The sequence below is a fragment of the Echiichthys vipera genome (assembly GCF_963691815.1).
Source record: "Echiichthys vipera genome assembly, chromosome: 23".
NCBI lineage: Eukaryota > Metazoa > Chordata > Actinopteri > Perciformes > Trachinidae > Echiichthys > Echiichthys vipera.
In genome coordinates, this window is record NC_139848.1 from 8,753,960 (window position 1) to 8,769,572 (window position 15,613).

Below are 15,613 nucleotides of genomic sequence, written 5' to 3' on the forward strand. Positions count from 1 at the left end.
AATTAATAGTAAATGAATACTAATTAATTTAATGTAGTCACACTATTGCCTATATACCTCCCACAGTTGCACTTAATGATGCTATTTACAATTGTTCTCCCTCATAAATATGGAGCAACTACTCCATCTTGCTAAATATAATTATTGTCTCTGAATACAAGGCTATAATTTCAAAACAGGAAATTGAAAAAGAAAAAGTCCCAAACTTCTACCAGCATTCTTGGTACCCAATTACGCCGCTAAGCTCATTGTTTCCATTCTTCTGCTCATGATGAAAAACTGAGCATGTGTCGATACAAAGGCTCCTGATGATGATGGGACTTTGCAGCCTCTCTTCTACTGTGTGAAGCATCTGCCTTGCATAAATAAGCAAGACACTAACATGTGTGCATTTAGTACACACAGACTCTCCCAATAGACACATGTTCCTTACAAAACCCATATTTCATTGCACACAGCATATATCTCACATCTCAATTTGCAATCAGTTACAATGTTCACAGGAAGGATCATTGTGACTGAAAAATCTGCATTAAAACATAGTGGGGAGGTGAAGTAAAATGCCATCCATGAATGGTTACCTCAAATATCTGCTACATACATGTGAAAAGTGTGTGAGTGTAACGTGGACATATAGCTGCATGTTGGCGTGATGCACAGGGATCATACTCCCCAACTGTCAAACCACCTATTGTGGATATAATTCTGGGTGCTAGCTCATTGATAATCATCAGGTTTGATAACCTACAGTTTAAATAAAACTTCTAGACTAAGCAGCGAGAAACCCATTTCAGCAACTGTCCAGTAAAAGTACCAATTTCCCAATACAAAATAATGCCAAGGTTCACACATGTCCTGAGCATAAAATGTGACACATGGAAGAAAAATGTAATGTTTCTGGATAAAAAACAAACATGTTTTCCTTTTAAAGAGCAAAGTGTTTGATGCCTGGTAGCTGAAATTAAGGGTCTGTTCAGGGTTGGGAAAGTTGAAATGGAAGGGGCTGCTCCTAAAATTTACGGAAGAAGAAGCCTGGGTCACACTGGCCTGTTAGGAAAGAGATTTATGTGTCTGAGAAACAATTATCATAAAATAAAGCAACTTACTATCAAGTTAAAGTGCAATTAATCTGGTCGTCTTTGTGAAAATATCTGGTTCTAGAAGACATTGGCATTTTCAATTCCATTGGTTTTGGAAGCAATCGTGCCACTTCTAAAATAAGTCTCCCTTTATGTATGAACACACCTTTAGTCAGCTTTTCTTTCAGACAGCTTCAGAGGCAAATGTCATCACACTACTGTATGTGTGTGCTTCTCTGCAAGAACATATTTAAATGAGACTTCAACAGAAATAAGCTTAACCTTAACTTGTGATCGGCCCGTTGCATGTTGTTGAAAATGTGCTCGGGAATGATTTCTTGAAAACATCAGGGGCTCGAATTGAAGCTGCAAAACATGCCAGGTTGTTGAGAATGGCAACAGGTCAGTCCGGAAAACGTGGGCATGCTCAAGGCCGAGGTTTCTTAGGACATTTAATCACAATGTGCTCTCTTAGAAAAGCGTGACAAAATTCAAGCTAGATTTATTCCTGTACACACATGCAGGCATAAACTCAAACACAGTACATGCTTTCACAAACTTTCCCCAGTTCATGAGCTTGTATAACTTCATCTGGGTGGCAAACAGAATATCTGAAAACTGTCTGACAAATGGCGAGAGTTCCTGCCTTGGGAATTTTCACATTGGAGTCATGGGTGCTGATGATTGAAAATACACTCAGAAAGCGAACGACCTCCAAACGCTTATTGTTTTCTTCCACCGATTCATTATGCACATATTCCCACAATATGCTTTACGTGCTCTGATCTCAGCTGTTCAAATGCAAAAACAAAGCCAAAGTTGAGACCCAAACTAGTGGCTCGTCTGCCCTGAGAGACATGCGGCAAACAAACATAAATCTTGCAAATGTTCTTCATCCTTGCTACAGGCATTGTTGTGCATTAAAAAATCACAGAGCATATGTTTGTGTTTGCGTGGATTTGGTGGGATATGAATGAATAGGATAAGGATAGTTATACAGCAGATAATTCCTTCTGAGATAGTTTTAACCATAAACATGCAATATTGTAAAGGTCCCGAGAGTCCATGGAGTTGGGGGTTGTTTTTCTTTGCAGTAAACCTTTATGTCTTCAATATTCATCTGTGAGATGACAAGTACACTTTTTTGTGTGTGTGTGTGTGTGTGTGTGTGTGTGTGTGTGTGGGGGGGGGGGGGGGGGGGGGGTTGCATTTAAACCTGATCTGGCTTGGGGAAAATTAATGAATAATGCCTAAAAACTGTGTCAGTGCCCATCAGCGAAACACTGGAGCAGCCCCTCATGCTCCATTACAGATGAATAGTGGCCAACAATGGAGAAACTCTGGATTTACTGGGCAGTTTCATGTCGTGAGTGTGCGGAGATGAATACAAAGCAGCAGCCCACCATTTGGGTGTCTTGTATGAATTATATTGTTATTTTTTTTGCTTCATATTGGCAATAATACATTTATTTGCACTATGTTGGATATCAGAAGATTATGATTGGAAAGATGGTTGTTTAATGAACAACACTTCTTAATGGAACAATATCATGCAATGCTATTTTATTGCAACGTCGTAACTTCAATTAAACATTGTGACGGATATTTAGACCTCCATTTCATTTTGTGTCTTACTGTAGCTTACTGTTACTTAGATGAACTGAAAACACAATAAGGGACATTTTGCATGTAACTATTCTATGAAAGTATTTCACTGGCAGGACCCCTATTAGCCATTTATGAGTCAGAAAATACCCTAAAATGTGAATGTGTGTTTTTTTCTATTATAAAGCAGGGGAGGTGTTATATAAATGCTGTGGATGTATCAAAACGCTCATTGTTAATCAATGTTAATGTTAATCAATCATTCATTCATTCACTTATTGAATTTGGTTGGCTGAAATATGACAAGCATGCATCGTGCTTCACATGAGCCTTTATTCACCAAAGAACCCAAAAATGGGCATAATATGGGACCCTTAAAAATGTCTAACTCCGCCCTTTTTATTTAATTGTGAATTTTGTCCTCTCTCTTTTTTTTCTTGTTGTTAAATTTCAGTAGGGCAACACTGACTATGGCGGTTGTATTTTAATAGTCGGTAGTCTGTTGTATGCACTGGACGTTAAGTGCTCATCCATAGAAAATTAAGTGGTTGGGCCATTTTTGCCCTTGGGGTGATTTCAAAGTAAACAATCGAACAACCAGAACATCACAATCGGCCTTTGTCAATAAGTTGTAAAATAAATAGAAATAATAACTCGTTGAAATAAAGTTTTGGTTCACTTTCATGGTCACAATTGTATGCTACATTACCACAGTAAATGTATTGCATCAATATCAATAATAAGCACATCCTTAAATTATTCATTCATTCACTTATTGAATTTGGTTGGCTGAAATATGACAAGCATGCATCGTGCTTCACACCCTTTGCTTTCACATCAAGCTGCATCTCTGCTGAGCAGCTGGGGGAGGGGGGGCATGGCCCACCGTTTATTTATCTTTCTCTGGAAAGAAAGGATTTAAAATGGTACATTTGGGGGTTAAAAAATGCGTACAGAAAAAAAGTATTTGTATGTAAATCTGGTTGACTACTGTGGAAACTTAACTAATGGCGTTTTGAGGCAACTGCCATTCCTTTTGCAACACCTTCCCCTAATACTCTCCTGTGTACAGTCAAATACCAGCCATCCATTTAGTAGCGACTGCAAAGAATAATAAAACACATAGTGGTGCTTTCTGTGGCTTTCACAAGTGTGTCGACATTTCGCAGCAAAAAAATGTCACCATCTAACTACTGTGCCCGGATACATTCGTGTATGAGTGCAGTCACAATATGTCTCCCTAATAGTGCTCATGCCTGAGCCTCTGTGCTGCACTAAAAATGAATTACAGAGACAGTTTTGTCTTCACATGCAAAACTACTCATGCATGACAGCACCAAAAAAGGAATGCATCAGCGGGGCCACGTCGCATACAACAGTTGGCAACATGTGACAAGTTAAACACACATTTTACAGCCATCACGTTGTTTGGTCTCAGAAATAGTAGCTCACAACAGTGGGCAGCAGAGTTTAACGACTGTTACGTGCCTTGGCAGAGCTCGTGCAAGCCTTCTGAAGCTCCGTGTGGAGACAAGACTCAGTGTTCCTACAAGAAATTCCATAATTCAGTGTTTCACAGCCGGCAGTGTAACACCGTCTTCAGATGAGCTGAGATTCAAAGCCGTTTATTACCGCCTCGATTTTGCTCATTAAGCCATTCTTTGACGCTCATACCTGTTCGCCGTCAATGGGGTCAGTGTCAAAACGAGGGAGGCCATCAACCACACAGATGATTAATGAGTGAAGGTCTGTTAGGCTGAGTGGCTTCTTATTCATCAGTGAGAGACCTGCTATCTTCTTGTTGAGGGAATTTAAAGCCTGAGTAACAGCTTGGTAAAAACGGCAACGAATTGTGATCTTCTGCTGCTTGGTATGTAGAAGCTGACAGGTTCTGGGCTCTCTTCCCACTGGAGCAACTTATGGTAAAGATGTGAGTGCTAATGATACAGTACTTCGAGTTAAATTGCATCTGTTTTTCGATTAAAACCCCACTTGCGTTATTCTTAGGAGCCCACATTGACTGAAATGCCATTTACCTCACGTTAGGGTTGCAGGCATCGAAAGTGAAATCATATCATTTGAGGTTGGCTTGAATTAAAACACCCCAAGCAGATGGGTTTCTTATGATTATAACATACAAAATGGCATTTTTTATAAGCAGCAGAACCAGCACCCGCTGACTTACTTAAGATGCTTTCCCCTAAAAAGCCATGAATTACCACATTTGCCTTAATATATCCTCTCATATTCCAGTGTCATTAGCTGGAGCCTTGGTAATAAGCCATGTGATGTATTCCCCTTAGTTGCAGACCTTGGCATGTAAATGAGAAGTGGCACTGGGGGTGGGGGCATTGTGCGTCTGAATTTATCTGAACTGATCAGAAACACAATTATGCCTTGCTCGCTCATAATAAACCACGGTTAAGTGGGTTGGAGAATTCATTTATTTACATTAACTCTGTCGCTGTTTGACAGTAATGGATGCCTTTCATTAATGAATGAAGGATTTTGCCTGGCTCCGGCTTTCTTGCTCTAAAGCCTTTAGACAGGGGAGTGGGCTGCAAAAAAAAAGAGAAAACAATTGATAAATGCAAACTTTTAGAGAGATTGTATTGAGCGATTCAGAGAATACTGCCAACAAACAAATTGGCAAAAGAAATCCGAGGCCTTTTACCTTTCTCTGCCTTTTGTAGTCTGTCTAATGGAGGACAATAAAAAGGTTTTCCCATTGATTTTTTTTCCTTGCTAATTTTAACAACATAAAAAATGCATTGCTCCCACTGGCCTACATGAAAATAATTTCTTTGGTAATGGGCAGGGATTTACAAGATTGAAGAGGGTGGCATGTGTGTATATGTGCGAACATGATTTTGCATCATGGCCTCAGTTTTACCCATCGTTTTCTCTCTTGGCCTGGTGTTACAGACAGATGTCTTATCTCCACTCCTGCCAACCGTTCGCCCACCCCACCGCCACACAGGCTGCCCCTTACTAGGAACTAATCTCCGATTGGAATTAAAACATAATTGGGAATCATGAATCATTAATTTCTTTCGTGGACAGCACAGGCAATGCCCTGTCAACTTGATGCACTGCCTTCCTCGTATATTTATTAAAGACCTTTTCAGTGCGGCCTTTGATGTTCATATGGTGGAGAGGGAGTGGGTGGGCTTGGATGCTGCATGCAATGTCTTCGTTAATGGTGGTTCAAATGCCTCAGGGTAACAGCTACCTTGACATTGCCTTATGAAGTATCACATGGCTGTCTGAGCTCATATAAGCATGTATAATATATGAATCATCCAAGGTGCATGGCTCTTACATGTGCTGAGGTGCTGTCATGATCTCACTAAAGTCCTGGGGGAAAGTGAGAGATGAGGATGACTTTATTTTTCTGTATTGCATTGTTGTTGCTTTTGAAAGCCCATGTAGTTACAACCCATTCTCGCTCCCAACTGTTTGAATATGACAGCTTGGTCAGTGGCCCTCAGCGTCTGATGCCAAAGGATCAGCTCGACTGCAGTGCGGCGAGATGGTGTAGGATAGAGAGCGACAAAGTATGCATAGGGACGAGGTCGCGATGGATGGATGTGTCAAATTAACCAACGAAAAGTTCTGCACGCAAATTCGTATGATAGCTTACAAAAACAAGGCACACAAAATATTGTTTTATGACTGATTTTAGCCTACAGACGGTGATGGTTAGGGTTAGTCATATAAACCACTTGGTTAGGATTAGAAAAAAGCCTGAGGTTTGGTTTAGTACGTCCGGGACATGAACGGTCCTGTGTTTTGGGACCCATCCACCACCCCAACCTACCACCTTACGCGATGATACACTGTCTTATGCTACTTCTCATGCTTTCAATATGCACGAACAATAAAAAAGTGGAATACATTAGTGAATTAGTCCATGTTACTCTGTTGTTATATGTACGTATGTAATGCATGAGAACAGCCTGACTGGACTTTTTCACAGGAGACTGCTGTTGCTGTATGTTCCATGTGTGGCAGTATGTAACGTGTTGGGAGTGAGAATGTGCTGGCAGTTACACTAGATCCAAAGTTGCAATAAAAATTTACTTTATCTCTGATCATTTAACTGTTTTCTAATACATTTTATAATATTTAGAATAAAATCTCAAAGGAAATTAAATGGATGTTCTTCTGAGCAGTCTTTCAAGGAAAAAATGTATATTTGCTTCCACTTTGCACGCTGTGGAAGAAGCTCACAACTTTTTCAAATCCATTCCTTGTATATGCCTGCACCTGAAAGTTTTCTTCTGTCTTTGAACTGCTTCCAAAACCACCCATTTTTTTTCCACCCAAATTTAAAAAAAAAATCGCAACCTTAAGAAGTATGGATACCATGATTTCAAGGATCACAAATTATTCTTAATAGTAAGTTCTCTGTATACTGTTTGAGGCTTTAAGTCAAAATTAATGATGTGGTAAATGTGTGGAAATGCACACCAGTGTTATGTATTGAAGCTTAGTGTCAAATTGTATTCCCATGATATTACAGACACAGTATGCCGCCATGGTGCTTTAACCACTGATCTGTGACACTGATGAAGTTGGTCCGTAGGCTGAGTCTAACTTAAATATGTTTAAAGTGCCCCCCCTGTCCACAGCGGTACATTGCTTAGCTGTGTCGAGACTCCAGCCTCCTCCTGCACCAGTTCAGCAAATTTGCTGAACTGGTGCCACACTTTCTGCCATCCAGTGTAGTCAATAGTGAACAAACAAACAAAAAAATTAAACTATCCCTGTAGTAGTTGTTGAGATATTCCAGTAAAAAGCTTAAATGTTAACATCATGGTGGAACTTTACCGAAATCAGGGAATGACCAAAATCCGGAGGCCTCATCCTCGGGGGACCATGAATATCTGTTGCTGACATCAGTCTGGACCAAAGTAAAGCACTTACTGTATGGTTATAATAAGATATTAAATTGGTAGTGGTAGAAGCCTGCACTGAATATTACAGCAGCTAAAAGTGACTCACGTAACCCCTAGTAAATACCCTTATCCTTTGGCATGTACAGTAGGCCGCAGCTGCCTTGTTCCATTTGAGGGAAACGAGGTGAAATCTTGTTATGTGTATCTTCTGAAAACCCTCCCCAGGTGACGCCTTAAAAAGAAAATATTGATATTCCTATTCTCAGTTGTGCATTTATTATGTCTTGAAAGACTATCCACATATGCCAGTTGTCAGTTATTATAAACCTGTACTTGTCAATTAATATAAGAGAAAAATATAGATGTTATTTTTTTATCTTGCAGGCAGCATTTGTGTTAGTATTAGCTTAGACAGTGTGGGTGGGCCTGTGAAGAATACCATGTCTTAGTCAATAGTGACTCATTTGCCCTATAGTAAAAGCTGCCCTGACTTCATTTTATGAAGTAGGACAGGCGTCTTGGTTCATGCAAAGCAAATGATGTATTGGATATGCAATGAGAACATGCACTGTGCAGATAACAAGGTTCCTTCACGGTGGGTGCGTTTGTGTGAGTGAGGGAGAGAGAAGGAGAGCTGTGCGTCTGAGGCTGTTGTTATGATGTATTGGAAATGCAAATGAGCACATGTTCGGGAAGCAGATGGTATATAAAGAAGAGAAGAACATATTTAGAAAAATACACCTCCAGGAATTAGAAGTGTGTTCTGTGCGCAGGTTTCTATCATCAAGGTTCTTTGTCTAAGCAAATGCATAATATCTCTATTTTAATCTATTTAACTTATAGTCAATAACAAGGACTGCAATCACACAGTCTGGTGCATGACATCCCTGCCAGAGTTAACGATTAACATTATAAAAGGTCAATTCTGCACAAGCAATACAAGTGAAGAGAGTAAATGCAGTTGTATTGAGCTTTCGAAAGGCTCATTGTGTTCACTCCCTGATCTTTGATTAGCAGCAAACAGCACATAAAAGATACAGTAGCACCTTCAGGCTGATTGACTTTTTCAGTTTCAGATTCTCCAAACAGGCTTACTCCCCCTTCCCATAATGAACTTTAATGGGCCATTCATTTTGCTTTCATATCCTAATATTTCCTCTCACCTTGGGGTCACTTTTTGATAATATGAGTGCTGCTTTACCACAGCTCCCATCTGGACATTTTAGAGGCCATTTTTGCAATTTCTTCAATGCAAGCATATGGTTTGATTTGTTCGGGGAGGTGTAATTGGTCCGAGTTCAATTGAAAATCCCCCTCACAGCACAAATCATGTGTTTTCTAATAGTAGGATGAATATTAATTAAAATGAATGGTTCTTTTTTTAAATTTAGCAAGCACAATCAAGCTCTATCAATGAATTACCATGGGTGAGACTACAAAAATTGCCAACTTATTGTGATAACAGAAGATCTCCCCTTTTAGTTGTCCATTCACTAACTTGAGGATATGCGCAGCATTTAGAAACATCTCTGTCTCCTTGATGGCATACAAAAACAACAACTCGACAACAACTTTGCAGCATTTAGAACAAAACTGCTGCAAGAAGCTACAACGCAAGGGCGCTAAGAAACAGCGCACATGGACTTGACAGCCTGTTCTCATCCCCGGCTCTTCAGATACTGCCATTTTTTCAGGACCTTTGGCGTCACTTGTCAACGCCCTGGGTAGTCCCGCATGTAAAAATGTGTTGTGCTCCCAGTCGCCGCACTGGATAGCCTTGTGCATCAAGAGCTTACATTAAACTATGTAGTTATGTTTAGGCACTAAAAGCACCTGGTTAGGTTTAGGAAAACAGATTGTGGGTAGGGTTATAATACATACATTGCGTTGGGCTCTTCGGGGCAAATTTTAGTCAAACCCCAAGACTTTAAAGGCAAGTCCAAATCAAGTCTTCAGATCACTAATCTGTCCTCCAATATATACGTAGACAGGTCAATTCCGTTTTACCACGGCTGTTTCCAAGTGGTGCATAGCAGCTCAAACTCATCCGACTCTCTTTAGTTTAATGTCCAACAAAAGCCAACAACCCCCCCCTCCCATATAACCTTTTTTTTTTTTAAAAACATGAACGCTGCTACATTATGCTAAACGGCATTCTATTATGCTAATCCCATTTCCCAAATTTCATTGTAGTTGAACCAACAAGAGAAATGAGGAGACGTGATTACATTAGAGAGCAATTTATTACTTCTTTAACCATAATGAAAAAGTATTTTTTTAATAAAAGACCTTCACATTCCTCAGTTTCTTAATCTGCACAACATTTTCTCTATTATGCATGTCTGAAAGAGGAGAGAGAGTTCACAGTTAGGTGATCTATTTTGTTTCTTTTTGTCTGTGCAGTTCTATACATTCTGGGTAAATTGTCCTTTGAAATCAATAAGTGAGTGACTTGTTGAGAGGCTGAGTTAGTCAGGGGACACCAGGACAAAGGGAAGAAAACATTCAACTCGGAGCTCTTAACTGCACCTTATTTTGAGCCACAGGCATGCTGTTGATGAAAACTTCAACTTTTCCCACAATGAAGCCTCTTCATTTTTAAAATAGTTTACTGTAGCATCCAACATCAAGGTGCTTCAGGTACAAACATTCACCAAGAAAGCCTATTTTCCCAGTACTTTCTTTTCGTTTTTTCTCTCCGGCTGGCTTCCTCTTCCTTTCTCTTCTTTCGCTTGTAGCTCAGTGCTTACACAGAAGAAGAAAAAAGCTTCACCATAGCACTGCCCATGGCTTGTTGGATTAAAGTTATTGCGCTTAAGACAAGAAGTCATGTATCGCTCTTTATTTTTACTGCTTATGCTCCTGTGTGCTTGTAATGCCTGAAAAAAAGTGTTCTATTATAATGTACAATTCACACCAATCATTCATTCTCTCACTGAGGCTCAATAAATGCATTCAAGAGCTCAAGATCAAAGAAAAAACATTTTCCTCTGCTTTGTTTCCTGGAGTCGAAAGCTGCTTCTCCATGACTGATTAGAAGCAGATTTATTCAAGTAACAGCATGTTTTTATTTATTTTTTATTTTTTTTGTATTCTAATCCAGGAGATGCCCACATGCCTGTAAAAAATCCCTCTCTCTTTATGGCTCTTGGGTTGGTTCTCTTAGCAGTGAAAAAGCACTTCCCCGTGTGCAGGATCTTCATATGACATAATTTATATGACATCTGTTTTATGGCGCATCTGAAATGCTGATAGTAACTGCTGCAGAATTTCCTCAGGAGAATAAGATCTATTGTTAATCCTACGTGGTCCCATTTATGTCTGTGATTGTAAAAATCCAAGCATATACACAAGAAGAAACTGTGAGGGAAAAAGAGGCAGAGTTGTGCTATCTTACAGTTATCCATTTGAAGCTGCCCTAAATATTTTTCTTTTGAAACTTACCCAAATTAAAAATAAATAAAGATATCAGTTGACTGCTGAATGCCATCATAGATTAAGGAGGGGGTCTGAAACGTACGCTCGCTCTGTCTCTCTCTCTCTCATGCACACGCACGCACACACACACACACACACACACACACACACACACACACACACACACACACACACACACACACACACACACACACACACACACACACACACACACACACACACACACACACACACACACACACACACACACACACACACACACACACACACACACACACACACACACACACACGTATGGAATGTTGGTCAATAAGATATGACACCCGTGTGGTCAGTGTGCCTGTCAGATGTTACGCCTCACCAACACGGATGAGATCGAGTGAACGGCCGACTCGTGCTGCGATTTGTGCACCCTGGAGCGACAGGGTCACAGGGGGGGGCAGATCGTCACCGACCTTGTGTGTCTGTGTCTTTGTCTTGAATACTGTACATTTCATGTCTTTCCACAGGAACATGGGTTTTCTGTCAGGAGCAAAAATGTTTAGCGTGGAGTGAAAAGACATTTACTCAGTGCAGATTAATTTACTGATTTTTTTAATTATTAAGGAACGAAGGATAAAAGTTAATGACAGAGGTGATAATGTCATCACACCACACTGGAAAAGGGAGAAAAATGGGGGTTCACTTTGTACAATTCATGCATACTTTTACATGGAAATAAGTCCAATCAAGGTCTGTTCAACATTTGTGCATGAGTAGAGGATGGGACCGGTAAGAACAAAAACAGTAGCTCTCATCTTAAATGCACTCCTTACTTCCGGCCACTCTGCAGAGAGACAAGGTCCTGGGAATTGAGCCAAACCGTGCACTGAAAATGTGACAGTTTTCTCATGTTAATGATGTACAGTATCCTATCGCCATGGCAACGCTGATGAGTTCTAGTCAGTGTTTTGGATACAACTTGCATGTAGGTCAGAGGCCTTGGGATTTTTTTCTTTACTGCATATCCATGTGGATCAAATACGATGGGGGGGGGGGGGGGGGGGGGGGGGGGGGGCGAATCAAATGTGACACCATGCAGCGCTTTGCTCTTCACACTCATTAGAGATCTTCAGATCTGTGTCACACATGAAAAAAATAAAAATCTGAATCGGGGCAACTTCTGCCGCAAAGACTTTGACTCTGTCGACTTTGATTGTGGCAGGTGACAGAAGCTTGTATTCCAAACTTACTCATACGTGGCCAGTTTGTAAGCCTTGGACGTTTGTAGTTGCTTTGTATCTAATTGTAGTAATGTTATCTCTTTGCAGTCATTTTATGTCTCTCTGTAGTTGATTTATGTCTTTTTGTAGTTTATTTGTGTCAGTTTGTAGTCATTTTGTCTTTTTGTAGTCATGTTATGTCTCTTTGCAATTGTTTTGTGTCTCTGTAGTCATTTTATGTCTCTTTGTAGTTGCTTTGTTTCTCTTTGTAGTCATTGTGAGTCTCTGTGGATTATGTCTCTCTTTGCAGCTGTTTTGCATCTCTTGTTAGTAGTTTTGGTCTTTTTGTAATCTTTTTTTGTCTTTTGTAGTCATCGTCTTATGAAACTTTTGGTAATTTTGAGTCTCTTCCTGCTTGGTATGTGTCTCTCTTAGGGCATACTCACACTGTCCTTCCGTACCGCGACCCGGACTTTAGGGTACTTGTCCCCCCTCCCTCTCCCCCCCGCGCCCCGGCCCCGTTTGTATTCACACTGCCAGGGCCGGCCAATGCTTCTTGCTGTCCATACACCATCACGCCGTAACACGTCACACAAGTTTACAAATCTTTCCACAGACCTCAGAGTTTTTGTGCGTCTTGTCGACTGTTTTTGAATATTTTCATCCGACCAAAATCTGCAGTAAACACTCCACCTCCGCATCACATCAACGTGAACCTTTCACCGCCATTGTTGTTGTTGTTAAATGTCCGCGCATGGTCCGTCCTTCTATTTACATGTCCGAACAGGCGGACATAACGCTACTGCCGTAGGGCTCGTGCTCGCACACGTGCGCACGCTCATGCTCGTACATGTGCAAACGGCTCCGCTAAAGCCCACCTCTTTCAAGCGGGCCGTGGACGGCCCGCTGGCCGCAGTTGTGCACGGAGCGGGTGCACTCACACTGCTTAAAGGTGCTAGGCTTTAGCTGAAAAAACGGTTTTGGCCCCGGCCAAAAGGACAGTGTGAGTATGCCCTTAGTGACATTTGGAGTTGAAGGCCCTGGACACTTTTTCACCCCATTAAATAATCCATCAATGCTTATAATACTTTTGTTAGAAATTGGACCTTCTCATGTTCTCATGTAGCTCGTCTTTGAGGTGGAATGTTTTAATTCTGAAATGTCTGTATTTAAATTGGCAGCGAAATGTAAGAAAGGATTATGCTAAGCATCACAGTGAGCATGTCACTCAAAGCCCTGGCTGTGTGTTTTGAGAAATATGTGTGTGAAATTCAACATTTTTTAGAATTTCATAGACCGGACCAAGTTTTCATTATCCCACTGTGATATTGCTTCATGTCCCTTTCCATCTTCTGGATGTTTGATTATTCCAGTGAGAAAATTGCAATAAATGTGGGAAGCCTCGTCCAGATTGAGGAGAAACCCTCCTACTGCACCGTTCAGGTAATTTATTTTTCTTTGCATACAAAATGTGTTACTCCAAATGAAATATCAGTTCCTTCTCAGCTTGAGTCTGAGTTATATTTCATTCTGGTGTGATATTTTCTACTTAATAATTAGAATTTACAAGGGTTCTCGAGCTCCCTTAATTCTTACTATCAACAAGACAGTAGGGAATGGAGCTTAATTTTCTAATGAATGTGACTGAAATGGATGCAAAGCTGACTCTGAAATATCAAAACAAAGAGTATGATGGAAAAAAAAAACACTTTAACCCTTTATTTACCCAAGCAGTGTAAATACAAACACAGTGCACGTGGAAGGGAGATTACACAAATCCAGAAGTTTTACAGCTAAATTAGTTTGCCATCATGTTTACTTGCAGGTTGTGAAGTGGTCTAACATACAATTACTTGTATGATATCTTTTTTGAGCATTAAATATCTAGCAACGTGAGCCAATCCATAAACCCCAATCTGCTTCCTACGCAGATTTTATCACTCTTTATACTAAGTCAATTCGATTGGGTGGGTTATATACAAATTAAATAGGGCATTACTCTTCACAGGTATAAGCACAGAGGATGAGAACAGATTGAGTCATTACTTTTGTTGAGGTCCCTACCCTTAAGTATTAGGACGGGTGTCTTTTAAATGTTTTTGATACCAGTACCCTTAACACGATACCAATACCAATTGGATACTTCGTTCAATGCTTTTTTTTCCAACAAAGATTTGATATTAATAATGTTAAAAGAAAGCAGTTGGTTGCGTAAATGTCACCACTCCTCCCCATTAAAACGAAAACATTTTGAAAGTGCTCAAATACTAAACTAATATTTAACTGTACAAACCTGTACAGCAAACTATTATTTGGGCTGTTTAATTTTCAACATTGCAACCAACATTCAGAAGCTAACAACTGACCAGTCAGTCCTCAACAGCTCCTTGTGTTGTAGGAGCTGTCTTTGTAAACACATTGCCGTTCTCCAACGTGAGGTTTCCTTCACTTAGTTAACTTATATTACTAGTTTTCCCTGAAATAATCTTATCCCATACTTTTGAGAGTTTTGCTGGAATCTCGGAATGCCGACCTACTCTGCAACACATCCGCTTCACCGCCATACGAACTGTTGTTTTTGCACTGGTTGACCTAACACGACACATTTAATCAAAGAACCCTTGCGATGATTGGCTGCGAGCAAAACCATAGAACCGATTGCATGGTATGGGGTTGATACCTGAAAGGTATTGAGTACCAATGTTAACCATACTTTAGTTGCCATGCAGATTTTGAAGAGTGAAATTATTCTTCAAATCTTGGCTTTGGACAGTCTGTTCTCAGTCCTGGTCTGTATTATATTGTACGAAAAGTATTACACACACATATTTTCTAGTATTCCTTCATATTTATTCCTTGTGGATTTCACACATTTATGACTAGGAGTGAATGCACCACAATGGAAAAATTTCTCTGTGTAAAACCCCTCCCTAAGCTACCTGAAATCTCAGCATGATCTAACACAAGCAGTAGTGTTTGATGTCGACATGTGTAGCTTGCTGTCTACATTTTTGTCTCACCAGGCTCTGTTACCCTCCTTTACTTTTTACAAGAGGTTGACTCCCCCCCCCACCCCCCTCCCACAGCATGTGTAGTCCCTGAAACGTATTCCCCGTGGTGGCCAACCTTCACAAAGTTGCGTTCTCCCTCCTGGATACTTTCAAACTCCCTGGTGGTGGCCCACAAACCAGCAAGACCCTTGTCCAGTCATACTGTACACCCATGTTTGGGTTCTCCATCTATCTGTCCTAGCAAGCATCCCTGCAGCAGCATCCACTTCTTAATGTGTGCTGACTAACAAAGGGTGGAAGTCAGCGCATAAGTTGTATATGTTACATTCATGAAAAAAGAAAAAGCACCTTAGTGAAAACTCCTGGCGCGTACAAAT